The sequence below is a fragment of the Hemiscyllium ocellatum genome, chromosome 23 (genome assembly GCF_020745735.1).
Source record: "Hemiscyllium ocellatum isolate sHemOce1 chromosome 23, sHemOce1.pat.X.cur, whole genome shotgun sequence".
Lineage (NCBI taxonomy): Eukaryota > Metazoa > Chordata > Chondrichthyes > Orectolobiformes > Hemiscylliidae > Hemiscyllium > Hemiscyllium ocellatum.
Window position 1 is genome coordinate 51788063 of NC_083423.1, and position 15034 is coordinate 51803096.

The following is a 15034-nucleotide window of genomic DNA, read 5'->3' on the forward strand; positions in this document are numbered from 1 at the left end:
CAACAGTAGTAGACTTGCCAACTTTAAGGGCATGTAAATGGGCATTGGACATACATATATGGATAATAATGGAACTGTGTAGGTTAGATGGGCATCAGATTAATTTCACATCAATATCAAGGGCCGAAGGGCCTGTACTGTGCTGTAAAGTTCTATGTTCTATGTTCCGTGAAACAATGTAAAGGCATTAAAATTGTTCCAAAAAGGGCTTACAAAATCAATCGTGGCCCTAATTACTGTCATTAATCTGATGCTTCATATGCTCTCGGTTAGCAGTTACTCAAGAGCAGGTCAGATCTGCTCACCCACTCTTTCACAAAAATTACTTCAAACTTAACAACTTGTTCGGCATTGACCGATCTCACAGTGACTGCCAACTACAGAACCTAAAACTATTTACCGTATTAAAATACTTCATCATTGGTGGAAATGCTACTGTTGCGTGGGGTTTAAGTGCTGGGATATCTTTTATACAGCTCCCGAGCTCCCTTTCTTTCTTTAAGACACTTTTAAAAACTTTCTTCCTAGATAAAGCCTTGGGTCATGAGCCCTAATATGGCATGGTGTCATTCTTTATTTCATAATACTCCTGTGCGGCCCTTTGGCATGTTTTATTACACAAACGGTGCTATATAAATCAAAGTTGTCATTGTAGCAAAGTGGCAGGATTGAAGAATATCCCTTCCTCACAATGAACACACACTAAACACGTTTAATCTTTGAACCCTGATAATGTCAAGAGCCTAATTTATTGATGATTACTCTATCCTTTTTATTTCTCTATGTAGTTATGGATGATTGGAAGTCTCACTTTAGCCCTCAGCTGTGACACAAGTTGGCCTGTAAATGAATAAACCTGTAGCGAATAGTTTTGCAGTGGGAGTTTAAGGGAGAAAACTCAGATGTTGCCAACTGAGTTACATTTTAAAGTTTGCGTCACATATAGGCAGGGTGGTTAGAAAAGTGCAGCAGGTCAGGCAGCATCCAAGGAGCAGGAGAATCGACGTTCCGGGCGTGAGCCCTTCTTCAGCCCCGAAACATCGACTCTCCTGCTCCTTGGATGCTGCCTGACCTGCTGCGCTTTTCCAGCAACACATTTTCAGCTCTGATCGCCAGCATCTGCAGTCCTCACTTTCTCCAGGGTGGTTAGAAAGGCATTTAGCACAATTGCCTTTATTGCTCAGTCCTTTGAGTATTGAAGTTGGGAAATCATATTGAGGTTGTACAGGACATTGGTGAGGCCTCTTCTGTTAACAGTTCTGGTCGCACAGTTATAGGAGGGATGTTATTAAGCTGGAGGGGGTTCAAAAGAGACTTATCAAGATGCACCTGGGGAGGGAAAGTTTGAGTTATAAAGGAAGGCTGGTTAGGGTGGGAGGTTTTCACTGGAGTGTGGGAGATTGAGAGGTGATTTGATAGAACTTTATAAAATAATGGGGGGTATAGATAAAGTTAATGGTAGTTGTCTTTTCCATAGAATGGGGGATTCCAAGACAAAGTGCCACAATTTTAAGGAGAAAGATTTTAAAAAGACAAGAGAGCAAATACTTTACACAGAGGGTGTCTGCATGTGGAATGAACGTCCTGACCAAGTGATGGATGTGGGTACAATTACAGCATTGAAAAGACATTTGGATAAGGGCATGAATAGGAAAGGTTTGGAGGGTTACGGGTCAGGACCACGTTAGGTGGACTAGTTTAGTTTGGGATTCTGTTCGGCACGGACTGTTTGGACCAAAGGGTCTGTTTCTATGCTGTATAGAAACCTCTCAACCTTGCTGGATGACTCTGACACAAATGAGGACATTCATGAGAATGATCCCAGGAATGAAAGGCTTAATATGCTTGAAGACTCTGGGACTATACTCAGTGGAGTTGAGAAGGATGAGGGGAAATCTGATTGAAACTTACAGACCACTGAACTGCCTGGATAGATGAACAATAAGAAGATGTCATTGGTGACATAGGACATACATGTGAGTGCAGGTAGTGTGACTATATATATATATATATATATATACAGACAATTGGGAAATTAGCCAGTAAAGTGTAAGCACTGAGACCTCTATTAACTGATGATCTAACGTACTGATTCTGCCAAATTATAGCTGAGTGTACACATTTTTAACAGTTATTGAGCCTTTATTTTTGTTTCACATGTGCATAGGCGACTCTGAGTGGAGAGTATGCAATTTAATAAGTGGAGTGGAAAATATAATCATTATCCTAAATCAACTAAGTACATGGGAAAAGGGTCAGAGAAAAGAAAGAAAGACAAACCATGTTTCACAACCCTTGGTTCTCCCAAATATCTTTACAGCCAATGAAGGGAATTTTTCAAACATAGCCACGATATTACTTTTGGAAATGTAGCAGCAACTTGCACAAAAGCTGCACACTCAGCAATATCCTTATATAGGACATTTGACCTAGGTGATGTTGATTGAAGGATAAAAAAAACTGAGCAGGACAATGGTGTGAATTTCCCTTGCTCCTCAGGCAGAATGTGTTCTGGGATGTTGATATTCTCCTGAGAGGGCAGATACGGCTTGCTTTAACACATCTCAGCTAAAAGGCAGCCTCAGCCGACAGTATAGCATTCCTTCAATGGAGGGTTAGTCTAGAGTTCCTGCTCAATTCTCCAGAGTGTCTTGAACTCAAGACGTTTGAACTCAGAGGTGACTGTGCTCCCGCTGAGCTGCAGCTTTCAATATCACATTGTGAAAAGGATGCAAAGCAGCTAACCATACAGGACAGCTGGCTATCCAGATGGCCAACATTAGGAATCTCACTGAATGTTGGAGGTTAGTGAGCAGAGAGCTCCTTGTCAATAAATAGCCAGCTGCAGAAATCTAACTTACTTCATTAGAGAAGGGCATGAACAGACAATGCAATTCTATACCACTGTTTCCCAGTGCTCTTGAAACAATTACAATTTCACAGCAATAGCACATCCCATGAGGACCACTAATGTTATGCATCGCACTAAACTCTACAATGATGTGACTGTATCAGAGAATGATATTGCAAGTATTATGCGTTATTTTGCACAATACTTTAAGTTTTTAACTCTAAGTTGGTGCAATCAAACAATGAAGTTCTGCCTTTTATGACTTCAGAACATAGACAATGAAGTACTTTGGAACATCATGCACTGTTGCAATATAGATAAATGTGGAGCCAATTTAAAACAGCAAGATCATGGAACTCAAAGGAAGGATTCTTTTATTACGTGGTTTTATGCCCACTATCAGTTTGGGTTCAAGACAGATTGGTTGAGAAGGCAATGTCTTTGGACTTAGACTTCAAAAAAACCTTCAAAGTATATATTTCTGTGGGTGGCAACCATAGATACACAAGGCTCTGATCTTACAGTTACAATAGGGACAAATCTATTCTCTTTGTGGGTTCATGCCCATGTGCTCTTTCAATCTAATGTATTGTGTAGTTGGATTTTAACATTGCCCATACTGTGCTATATACACTCAATGGTGCGTACACTCCGTGACATCATCGCAAGTTTGTTAGATGACAAGTTTTACCCAACAATGATTCATAGGGAAGCTATAATAAATTGTTGGAGAGTACCCAGAGAGAATGCTCCTCTCTTCTTCAAATGCTGTCATGAAATCTTTATCATCCATCTAAACAAGTCAATAAGAATGGTTTGTCTGAAGGATTGCCATTCCATGACTGAAGTACTCTTGTCAATATTGCATGAGAATAAAAAAACCTTTTCACATTGTCACCCCATTTCGGTGTTCAAAAGTTGCCAACACCTCAGAGATCCCTGTGAGAATGGGAAGCAAGAGTTGAGAGAACAGTAAGAGATCAGAGGGCAAAGCTGTTTGATCCACTGGATGTTTGAAATAGAAAGCAACTGCATACATTTTTTAAAGCAGTGGGAACCTCCAAGATTGGGCAGGTTAATCATGCAATTATTAGAAAATCTGCAATACCTCAGGAAGGATGCATTGGCCCTGGAGCGTGTCCAGAGGACATTCATGAGAATGATCCCATGAGAATGAAATGCTTAACATATGAGGAAGATTTCAGGACTCAGGGACTATACTCAATGGAGTTTAGAAGGATGAAGGGGGTTCTGATTGAAACTTACACAATACCGAAGAGATAGTATGGATGTTGGGAAGATGTTTCCATTGACAGGAGAGACTAGGATCCAAGGACTTAGAGTAAAGGGAAGACCTTTTTTAGAACAGAGATAATGAGAAACTTCTTTAGCCAGAGAGCGGTGAATCTATGGAATTCATTTTCACAGAAGGCTGTGGAGGCCAGGTCACTAAGTGTATTTAAAACAGTGATAGATAAGATCTTGATTGCCGAGGCGATCAAAGGTTACAGGGAGAAAGCAGGAAAATGGGTTTGAAAAACTATCAGCCATGGTTGAATGGCAGAGCAGACTTGATGGGCTGAGTGGCCTAATTTCTGCTCCTATGTCTTATTATCGTCTACATAAAGGGACCTTGCAGCTCCGTAACAGCCAATACTGCACCTTAGCTTACAACCAAAATATATTTACTGGTGACCCAACTGCGAGCCAAGAGCCCCAGTTTGAGGAATCCTGCGTGATAATATCAGCCTGGAATATGTGTTGAGGGGTTGGAGTGAAGTTGATAATTCTGCCGGGGTAACAGTAATAAGAGTGAGCAGAGAACGGAAATGAGACATTTCCTCAGCCAGAGAGTGGTGGGCCTGTGAAATTCATTGCCATAGAGCGCATTGGAGGCTGAGACATTAAATGTCTTCAAGGCAGAGATTGATAAATTCTTGATCTTGCAAGGAATTAACGGCTACAGGGAGAGTGCGAGTAAATGGCGTTGAAATGCCCATCAACCATGATTAAATAGCAGAGTGGCCTCAATGGGCCAAATGGCCTTACTTCCACTCCTATGTCTTACGGTCTTATGGACAGTAGCACCATCAATTACTGTAATGGTGTCACAGTTGAAATTATAAATGTCATAATGTATTTGAAGAAGAAAATCTCTTCTAACCATGCTGAGAAACGTTATCCCTTTGACCACTGCCATTGTGAGTGATTATTACAGAGTCCAGTGCAGCATGTTAATTACCAGCTGATCCAGATGCACACAGTCTCAAGAGCCAGCCATCTCTTTCTCATTACCAGCAGATTAAACATCAATAAGCTATCAGTGATTAGATCATTCTTATCCACTTCAGACAATCATGAGCTCCAATGGGAATCAACCATCTGAACTCCGATACGACAATTTGGTCTGCCTTGTTGTTTCCACTGGTAGGTGAAACTAGGTCAGAAGTCACATGACACCAGGTCATAGTCCAACACGTTTATTTGAAATCACAAACTGTCAGAGCATTGCCCCTTTGTCAGGTGACATGCAGAATAGTCTCCCTATGATCCATGGTTCTTCACAGAGCCCTGGTGTTCTGGTGATGAAGGGACAGCGCTCCGAAAGCCTGTGATTTGAGGTACAGCTGTTGGACTATAACCTGATGTCTTCTGACTTCTGACCTTGTCCACCCCAGTCCAACACCAGCACCACCACATCAGGGTGAAATCAGAACTAGGGGCATTGCCTCAAAATAAGGGGGAGCAGATTGAGAACTAAGCTGAGGAGGAATTTCTTCACCCAAAAGGTTGTGAATCTGTGGAATTCCCTGCCCAGTGAAGTAGTTGAGGCTGCCTCATTGAATGTTTTTAAGGCAAAGATAGAGAGATTTTTAAACAGTAAAGGAAATTAAAGGTTTCAGTGAGTTGGTGGGTAAGTGGAGCTGTGTCTACAAAAAGATCAGCCTTGATCTTATTGAATAGTGGCGTAGGCTTGATAGGCCAGATGGCCTACTCCTAATTCTTATGTTCCCAAAGATGGCTGAATGACCATCTTTACCATTCTGGTGTGGAGCAGGTGGGAATAATATTAACAAAGAGAAGACTTGCATTTATAGACTTGGAGAGCCATAGAGATCTACAGCACAGAAAAAGGCCCTTCAGCCCATCTTGCCATGTCAGTCAAAAACAAACCATTTTCCAGAACTTGTCCTATAGCCTTGTATGCCTTGGCACCATAAGTGCACATCTAAATACTTCTTCAATATTATGTGTTTCTACTTCGAGTTCTAGATTCCCACCATCCGCTGGGGAATAAAAGTATTTTCCCACATCACCTCTAAACTTTCTGCCCCCTTACGTTAAATCTAACCAATGGGCATTGTTCTGTCCAATGAGGGGAAAGGTTTTTCCTGTTTAGCCAATGACCCTTGTAATTTTATACATTTCAATCATTGTCCGCTCTCAATCTCCTCTGCTCCAAAGAAAACAACCCCAGTTGTACAAACTCTCTTCTAAAGTGAAACTCTGCAGTCCAGGCAACATCCTGGTAAATCCCCTCAGTACCCTCTTTAGTGCTATCACATCCCCCCTGGAATTTGGATTCCAGAACTGCATACAATCCGTAGCTGTGGCTTAACCAATGCTTGTCTTCATTGCTCAGACCTTTGAGTATAGGGGTTGGGATGTCATGTTGAGATTGTAGAGGATGTTAGTGAGGTCTCTTCTGGAGTACTGTGTACAATCTGGTCGTCTTGTTGCAGCAAGGATATTATTAAACTGGAAAGGGTTCAGAAAAAGTTCACCAGGATGTTGCTGCGAATGGAGGGTTTGAGATATAAAAATAGACTGTAAAGATTGGTTCTTTTTTCACTGAGTATAGGAGGTTGAGAGGTGACCTTATTGAGTTTATAAAATCATGAGGGGCATGGATAGAGTGAATAGGAAGGGTCTTTTCCCTAGGGTACGGATGGTAAAAACTAGAAAGCATATTTTTAACGTGAGAGGAGAAAGGTTTAAAAAGGACATGAAGGGCAACATTTTTACACAGAGAGTGATTTGTGTGTGGAATGAACTGCCAGAGAAAATAGTGGATGCAAGTACGTTTACAATGTTTAAGAGACATTTGGATAAGTTCATGAATAGGAAAGGTTTAGAGGGATATAAGCTAACTGTAAAAATGTGGAGCTAGTTTAGTTAGGAAACATGGTTGCCATGGAGGATCTGTTTCCATGGAGGAATTGAAATTTTTTGCAAGCACCTCTGCTATTTCCTTCCTTACCTCAGTCAACAACCTGGGATACATTTCATCTGGGCCTGGAATTTATCTACCTTGAAGCCTGTCAGACCACTCAGAACATTCTCTCGTATATTCTAATTTCTTTAATTGTACTACGGACATTCTCTCTGATTTTTAAACTTATATTGTACCTTTTACTAGTGAATATCAACCCAAAGTATTCACTTAGAACCCAGTACATCATGTGGCTCCACACATGAATTACCCACTGTAATCCTCATGAACCCTAATCTTTCCTTGTCACCCTTAATTTACCTGTAAAACATCGGAGTTTCCTTTACTTTACCAGCCATTTTCCATTCTTGTTCCTTTTTGATTCTCCTAATCTCCTTCTTCAGTTCACCTTCCCAGTAGATGGTAGCTTGGGTTAGCTTCTGTCTTGCCAATGGATCACCAGAGACAGAGGTTGACAGATGCACAGTTTCAGTCTTGGTTCATTATCCAGACACCATGGGTTGAATCCTACGCTTTGTTTTGGCAAAGTTCGAATCGCATTGAGTTTTTTTGGAGAGTTTTATGCCATGTAGTCTAGCTAATTATTTTGCTATACCTGACCAAACCAACTTCATTAAGTACCTCCCACATCCCAAAGCATCCCTCAAGACTAATTCCATTCCTGGTACAACTCGCCACTCACCCAAATGTCTGATATGCTTCATACACATTCTATATTCCTCCAGGGCGTTCTGCTGTTTTGAATCCTCGGTGTCTGCCTAACCCTCTTTGAACAATGCTGTATATCCCTTAATATCACAGGATTTGATGGTCCCACACTTTTTCCTCAATTGGACCATCTTCATAAAATCTGCACAGTATGAAGCAGGCCATTCAGCACATCGAGTCCACATTGACCCTCCGAAGAGCATCCCATTCGAGATCCAGATCCCTATCATATAACATTGCACTTCTCATGGCTAATCCACCTAGCTTGCACATCCCTGGACACTATGGTCAATTTAGCATGGCCAATCCATCTAACATGCACATCTTTGGATTGTGGGAGGAAATCAGAGCAGCCAGAGCAAACCCACGCAGACACAGGGAGAACATGCAAACTCCACATAGACAGTCACCTGAGGGTGGAATTGACCCCAGGTCCTTGGCACTCTGAGGCAGCAGTGCTAACCACTGAGTCACCATGCCAGCCTGTGTTATCCATATTTCCTTCTTGAATGCATTTCATTGTTCTGAGACAGAGTTACCTGAGAGTATCTGTTCCCAGTCCATTCTGGGCAAATCATATCTGATCTTATTAAAAATCACCTTTCAACCAGTTTAGAACTTTGATTTCAAGCCCATTGTTGCTCTTTATATAACAATCTTACAGAGCACCTTTCACAAACTCAAAGCATTGCAAGCAATTCAGTACTTTTTGTTTCACTTATGACACTGGAAATAGGCAGCCAATTTGCACATAGCAAGCTCTGGCAAACAGCTATGAGATATTGCTCAGATATTCTAATTTAGTGATGTGGGTTGAGGGATAAAGATTGGCCAGGATGTTGGAATAATTTCCCCTGCTCTTCTTTGAAATAGTATCGTGGAATCTTTTACATCCATCTGAGAGGAACCATCTTTAAATGTCTAACATGAAAGCAGTCACCGTCCAATCGTTGCAGCACCTTCCCAGTAGATGGCAGCCTGGGTTGGCTACTGTCTTGCCTATGGAACACCAGAGGCAGAGGTTGACAGATGCACCATTTCAGTCTTGGTTCATTATCCAAACATCATGGGCTGAATACTATGCTTTTTTTGGAAAAGTTTGAGTCACGTTGAGTTTTTTTGGAAAGTTTTATGCCGTGTGGTCTTGCTGATTATTTTGCTATATCTGATGAAACCAACTTCATTAAGTACCTGCCATATTCCTATAGCATCCCTCATGACTAATTCCATTCTCCATCCTACCACAGCTATTCCTGGAACAACTCGTTAGTCACCCAGATATCTGATATGCTTTTGCCATCTTTGAAAGGTTACTGTGCACTCGGGCAAGCACTGACAGTCTGACAGTGCCCACCATTGGCAGTGTAAATAGGTGACAGGTTTAGACAGAGGTTCTGCATCGGTGCAGGCTTGGCGGGCCGAAGGGCCTGTCCTCATGCTGTAATTTTCTTTGTTCTTTGCTCTATTCTTTGTAATAGCACAGCAGCCATAAAGTGCTCACGGCAGATATCCAACATGACTGACATTCCTCGCACAGTCTCTGACTTTTGGAGCCGTGTACACACCCAGTCACACTGTTTATCCATTCCTTCTAAGCACCCGTGCGAGGTCACTGAGACTCTGTCCCCAGCACCCACAGAGAATTGGAGTGAGTCAGGGACCAGCAGAGGAATGGCACGTGGAGGCAAGCAATTCCAACATGAACTTTTATTTACTGACCACAAAAGCAACCAAGTAAAATGAATATAGCTGCAGGTTGCCCTCACAAACCAAATGCTGGCATCATGACCATGATGTACAGTCCATGATGGTCTACTCTACCCAGGTCTCATCACCTTGCATACATTGCAAATTGACTTTGATTTGATCTCAAATTCTATGTAGCTGGAGTTTTCAACTGTCTGCTTCATGGATTTGCCCCTTCACCATCCTACTGTCCTTTATAAATGGATCCCACTGAACTGGCAAACTCTGTTCACTGCAGGCATTGTCCCAGTCATTTCCTAATTTCAATTCACATCCAGAGAAAGGCAAGTGATGGCAGTGGACACCGTTAGCACTGAGCTCTGCCAAAGTATGCAGCCGTCTCCTGGAACACAAGACTCCATGCTCACTTTAACCCCACATTACCCAGACAGCTCATTTTCACCTTCACCACCCCATGGGTAGACCCACAACATTGAACTTTGCCTCCAACTGTCCTCACTGTCTCCTGACCCCTGACATTACATGTTAATGATGACCAACCCACTCCTCTGCATGGGGGCCATGATGGTGGTCACGAATTCCCCAACCCCTGCCTCTGATGCTGTTCCACCTCCCCCTTTGAACATCTTGAGATTTTCCCATTCACCATCCTTATCTCCACAAATGCCCCAATTCCCCTCCATGCAGCTCCTTGACTTTGCCATCCCTTTGGCAGTGATTCTACTCACCGTCCGTACAGGCTGTTCCATTAAACAACAAATAGACTCCGCCCCTCCATGCCCCTCCCCCTCCTCCAACTCCCCCCCCGCCTCCCCAGGACTGTATATGCTCCAGATTTCTGACCGGCTTCAGCGAGCAACTCCTGGACATGAATAAGCAGGCCACTGACCACTGTCTTTACAGCTCCCTCTAGACACAAAACTCCCGAACACTCGTGTTGTCCCTTCAGAACTGAAAGTTACTCACACCTCGAACTGTAGTCAGACACATCCCCTGGCTGTGAGCAGCTCAAGTGGCTGACTGGCCAAGGTCATGACCCAGACTGTGTGCAGAATGTACTCATGGCTGATGTTACCAAGACCCCCTCATCGACTGCGCCCCCACTTGACTGGACTGAGGACAAACCGCCAGCAAGTTTCCAAGATGACCCTTTGGTTGAATAAACGTGCAGTGTGTTTGCCGCACTGGCAACTGGCACGTGCTATAGGAGATACACTGATGTCTCGGTGTGCCGCACAGCAGGTTCTAGCCCAATTTACTGGACAGATCCCTCCTGACTGTCTCTATGTGTGACTGCACGAAGGAGCAGCGCAATCTGGCAGTACTGGCAGCTTCCAATATTGTGAAAAATCAGGCCTTTGTGCCAGTATACAGATTCAGATGTGCAAAGGGTGAACATCAACACTTTCCACATGTCAACGCAACAATTGGCTTGGGAAGAAATTCAGTTAAGTAATTCTCTGAATTTTGTGATGCACTCCCCTGGAGATTTAACTCATACTAGAATAGGCATTAATTTACAGCGGCAGACCAAAGTAAACAACAATGTTTTCATTATTCTGACTGCAGTTAAAATGTGTCAGCATAAAATCCTGGCAAACAGAAGTGTATTGACCACCAAGACCTGCACTGTACCCAACCTCGTGCCAACTGCAATATTTGTGCAATCCATTTTGTGAGAAGACTTTGTTCAGAATAATGAAAAGGTCTGAAACTGGGATTTGGCAAATGCACGACACTGAAAGAGCAGATAAGGTATGACTAGATTTATTTTCTCCACTTGTATTCTCCACTACCAGTGTGTATCAGAAAACTGGTTTGTTATCTTTCACCTGTTCCCTTAAGCCTTTCTGTCCTGAACCTTTTCACAACTCGACCCCATTGTAAGGCTTAAAAACTGTCATGACCCCACAGTACCAGGCCCGGGAGAGGGCGGAGCATACTGTGCTGATGATCAACCTCCTCTTGGGAAGCCCAGCTCACTGGCCAAGCAGCCTGTCAATCTGGATTAACAGTCCATACAGCCAATGAGTGCTCTAGTTCCTGAAGAATGACAATCGTTGGATCTGCCATCTTCCCCAAGGTCACCTTTCTGGCTGACCTGACGGCCATCTAGTTTTTGAAAGCAGAGTGGTGTCAGCATTTATTTTCTTCACTTGACATCTTACTGGAGGCTGTTAGATCAAGTAATGAGGAAAACACCCAGGGCCTCAACTCTAAATTTAGTTTAACATCGATTACTGAAAAGACTGTAAGAGTCCATTGTAAAGGATATTAATTAAAATAAACAGCAGCAAGTGTCAAGGAGGCGGAGTTCCAATATAAACTGACTTCAAAGGAAAGGAAATGAAGGCAACATATTGTCATGGATTTTAATAGTGAATTACTTATTACTTACTTTTAAGTACAACATATGTTTGTTTAAAATAAAACAAATTTAAAAATGGCAGAAGATGTAAGTTCAGTGACTATCTAAAGTCCCTGTGTGGTCAATGTTGAATCCCAAGAGGAAACATGGAATGTTACACCTGAATAGTATCAAGGAAATTCAAGTCTCTCTGATTGATGAACACAAGGCAGCACAGCCACTGTTGAGGTCACCTTAGCAAACTCCATTCAGCTAGGCCACCTTTGGAATATTGTGTGCAATTCCAATCTCCCTGCTATAGGATGTTGTGAAATTTGAAAGGGTTCAGAAAAGCTTTACGAGGATGTTGCTAGAGCTGGTGGGTTTGAGCTATAGGGAGAGGCTGGATAGACTGGTATTGTTTCTCTGGAGTGTCAAAGGCTGAAGGGTGATCTTATAGAGGTTTATAAAATCATGAGGGGCATGGATAGGGTAAATAGGCAAGGTCTTTTCCCTGGGATGGGGAAGTGCAGCACTAGAGGGCATAGGTTTATGGCGAGAGAGAAAAGATTTAAAAGAGACCTACAGGGCAACCTTTTCACACAGAGTGTGGTACGTGTATGGAATGAGCTGCCAGAGGATATGGTGGAGGCTGGTACAATTACAACATTTAAAAGGCATCTGGATGGGTATTTGAATAGGAAGGGTTTAGAACATAGAACATAGAACATAGCACAATACACCGCAGAACAGGCCCTTCGGCCCTCAATGTTGCGCCAACCCGTGAACTATTCTCAGCTCATCCCCCTACAATATCCCAAAATCATCCATGAGCTTATCTAAGGGTTGTTTAACTCTCCCTAATGTGGCTGAGTTGATTACCTTAGCAGGTAGGGCATTCCATGCCCTTGCCACTCCTGCATAAGGAACTTGCCTCTGACATCAATCTTAAATCTATCACCCCTCAATTTGTAGTTATGCCCTCTCGTACAAGCTGACATCATCATCCTAGGAAAATGTCTTTTTCTGTTTACCCTATCTAATCCTCTGATCATCTTGTGTGTCTCTATCAAATCCTCCCTTAGCCTTCTTCTTTCCAATGAGAACAGGTTCAAGTCTCTCAGCCTTTCCTCATAAGACCTTCCCTCCAGACTAGGCAACATCCTGGTAAATCTCCTCTGCACCTTTTCCAATACTTCCACATCCTTCCTGAAATATGGGGACCAGAACTCTACACAATATTCCAAGTGTGGCCGCACCAGCGTTTTGTATAGTTGCAGCATGATATTGCGGTCCCGGAACTCAATCCCTCTACCAATGAAACCTAACACACCATATGCCTTCTTAACAGCACTATCCACCTGGGTGGAAACTTTAAGGGATCTATGCACATGGACTCCAAGATCCCTCTGCACATCCACACTACCAAGAATCTTTCCATTGACCCAGTACTCTGCCTTCCTGTTATTCTTTCCAAAGTGCATCACCTCACATTTAGCTGCTTTGAACTCCATTTTCCACCTCTCAGCCCAATCCTGCAGTTTATCCAAGTCCCCCTGCAACCTGTAACATTCTTCCAAACTGTCCACTACTCCCCCGAATTTATTGTCATCTGCAAATTTACTAATCCATCCACCTATGCCTGCATCTGAGTCATTTATAAAAATGACAAACAGCAGTGGTCCCAAAACAGATCCATGTGGAACACCACTAGTAAATGGACTCCAGATTGAATATTTTTCATCAACCACCACTCGCTGCCTTCTTCCAGAAAGCCAGTTTGTAATCCAAACTGTGAAGTTACCTCAATTCCATGCCTCTGCATTTTTTCCAACAACCTTATCAAAGGCTTTACTGAAGTCCATGTATACCATGTCAACTGCCCCACCCTCATCTACATGCTTGATCCGCTTCTTAAAAAACTCAAAGAGGTTTGTGAGACACGACCTACCCTTGACAAAACCATGTTGACTATCTGAAATCAAATTGTTGCTTGCTAGATGATTATAAATCTTATCTCTTATAATCCTTTCCAAAACCTTTTCTACAACAGAAGTAAGGCTCACTGGTCTATAATTATTTGGGTCATCTCTGTTGCCCTTCTTGAACAAGGGCACAACATTTGCAATCCTCCAGTCCTCTGGTACTAAACCCGTAAACAATGATGATTCAAATATCAAAGCCAAAGGCTCTGCTATCTCCTCTCTAGCTTCCCAGAGAATCCTCAGATAAATCCCATCCGGCCCAGGGGACTTGTCTACTTTCACTCCTTCTAGAGTTGATAACACCTGTGCGTAACTAACCTCAACCCTTTCTAGTCTAATATCTCGTACCTTATTCTTCTCCTCTACAATATTCTCCTTTTCCTGAGTGAACACCGATGAGAAATGTTCATTTAGCACCTTTTCAATCTCAACAGAGTCCACACTCAACTTCCCACTTTTGTCTTTGACTGGCTCTATTCATACCCGAGTCATCCTTTTATTACACACATACCTATAGAAAGCTTTAGGGTTCTCCTTTATTCTATTTGCTGAACACTGACTGTGTCCTCTCTTTGCTCTTCTTATCTCTCTCTTTAAATCCTTCCTAGCTGATCTGTAACTCTCCATCACCTAATCTGTACCATCTTGCCTCATCAATACATAAGCCTCTTTCTTCTTCTTAACAAGAGATGCAATTTCTGTCGTAAACCATGGTTCCCTTACCTTATCACTTCCTCCCTGCCTAACAGGAACATACCTATCAAGCACACGCAATATCTGTTCCTTAAACCAGCTCCACATTTCCATTGTCCCCATCCCCCGCATTTTGCTACCCCATTCTATGCATCCTAATTCTTGCCTAATCGCATTATAATTGCCCTTGCCCCATCAATAACTCTGGACCTTCAGCATGTATCTATACCTTTCCATCGCTAAGCTAAATGTAACTGAATTATGGTCACTTTCTCCAAAGTGCTCACCTACAACTAAATCAAAGACCTGGCCTGGTTCATTACCAAGCACCAGATCCAGTGTGGCCCCCCCTCCTCTGGTCGGCCCTTCGACGCACTGTGTCAGGAAACCCTCCTGTGCACATCGGACAAACACTGATCCATCCGACGTACTAGTTATAACATTTCCAATCAATGTCGGGTAAGTTAAAGTCCCCCATAATGACCACGCTGTTCCTTTCACTCCTACCC

General features: G+C 42.7%; 1 long non-coding RNA gene across 1 annotated transcript in view; it reads right to left on the bottom strand.

Moving 5' to 3' along the window:
- Positions 1–3717: 3717 nt before the first annotated feature.
- LOC132826940 (uncharacterized) overlaps positions 3718–15034 on the bottom strand; it is a 38878-nt gene continuing 27561 nt past the window's right edge. The window contains exon 5 of the long non-coding RNA XR_009645942.1: positions 3718–3790. This is a non-coding gene — a long non-coding RNA (uncharacterized LOC132826940). The remainder of the gene's footprint in view (positions 3791–15034) is intronic.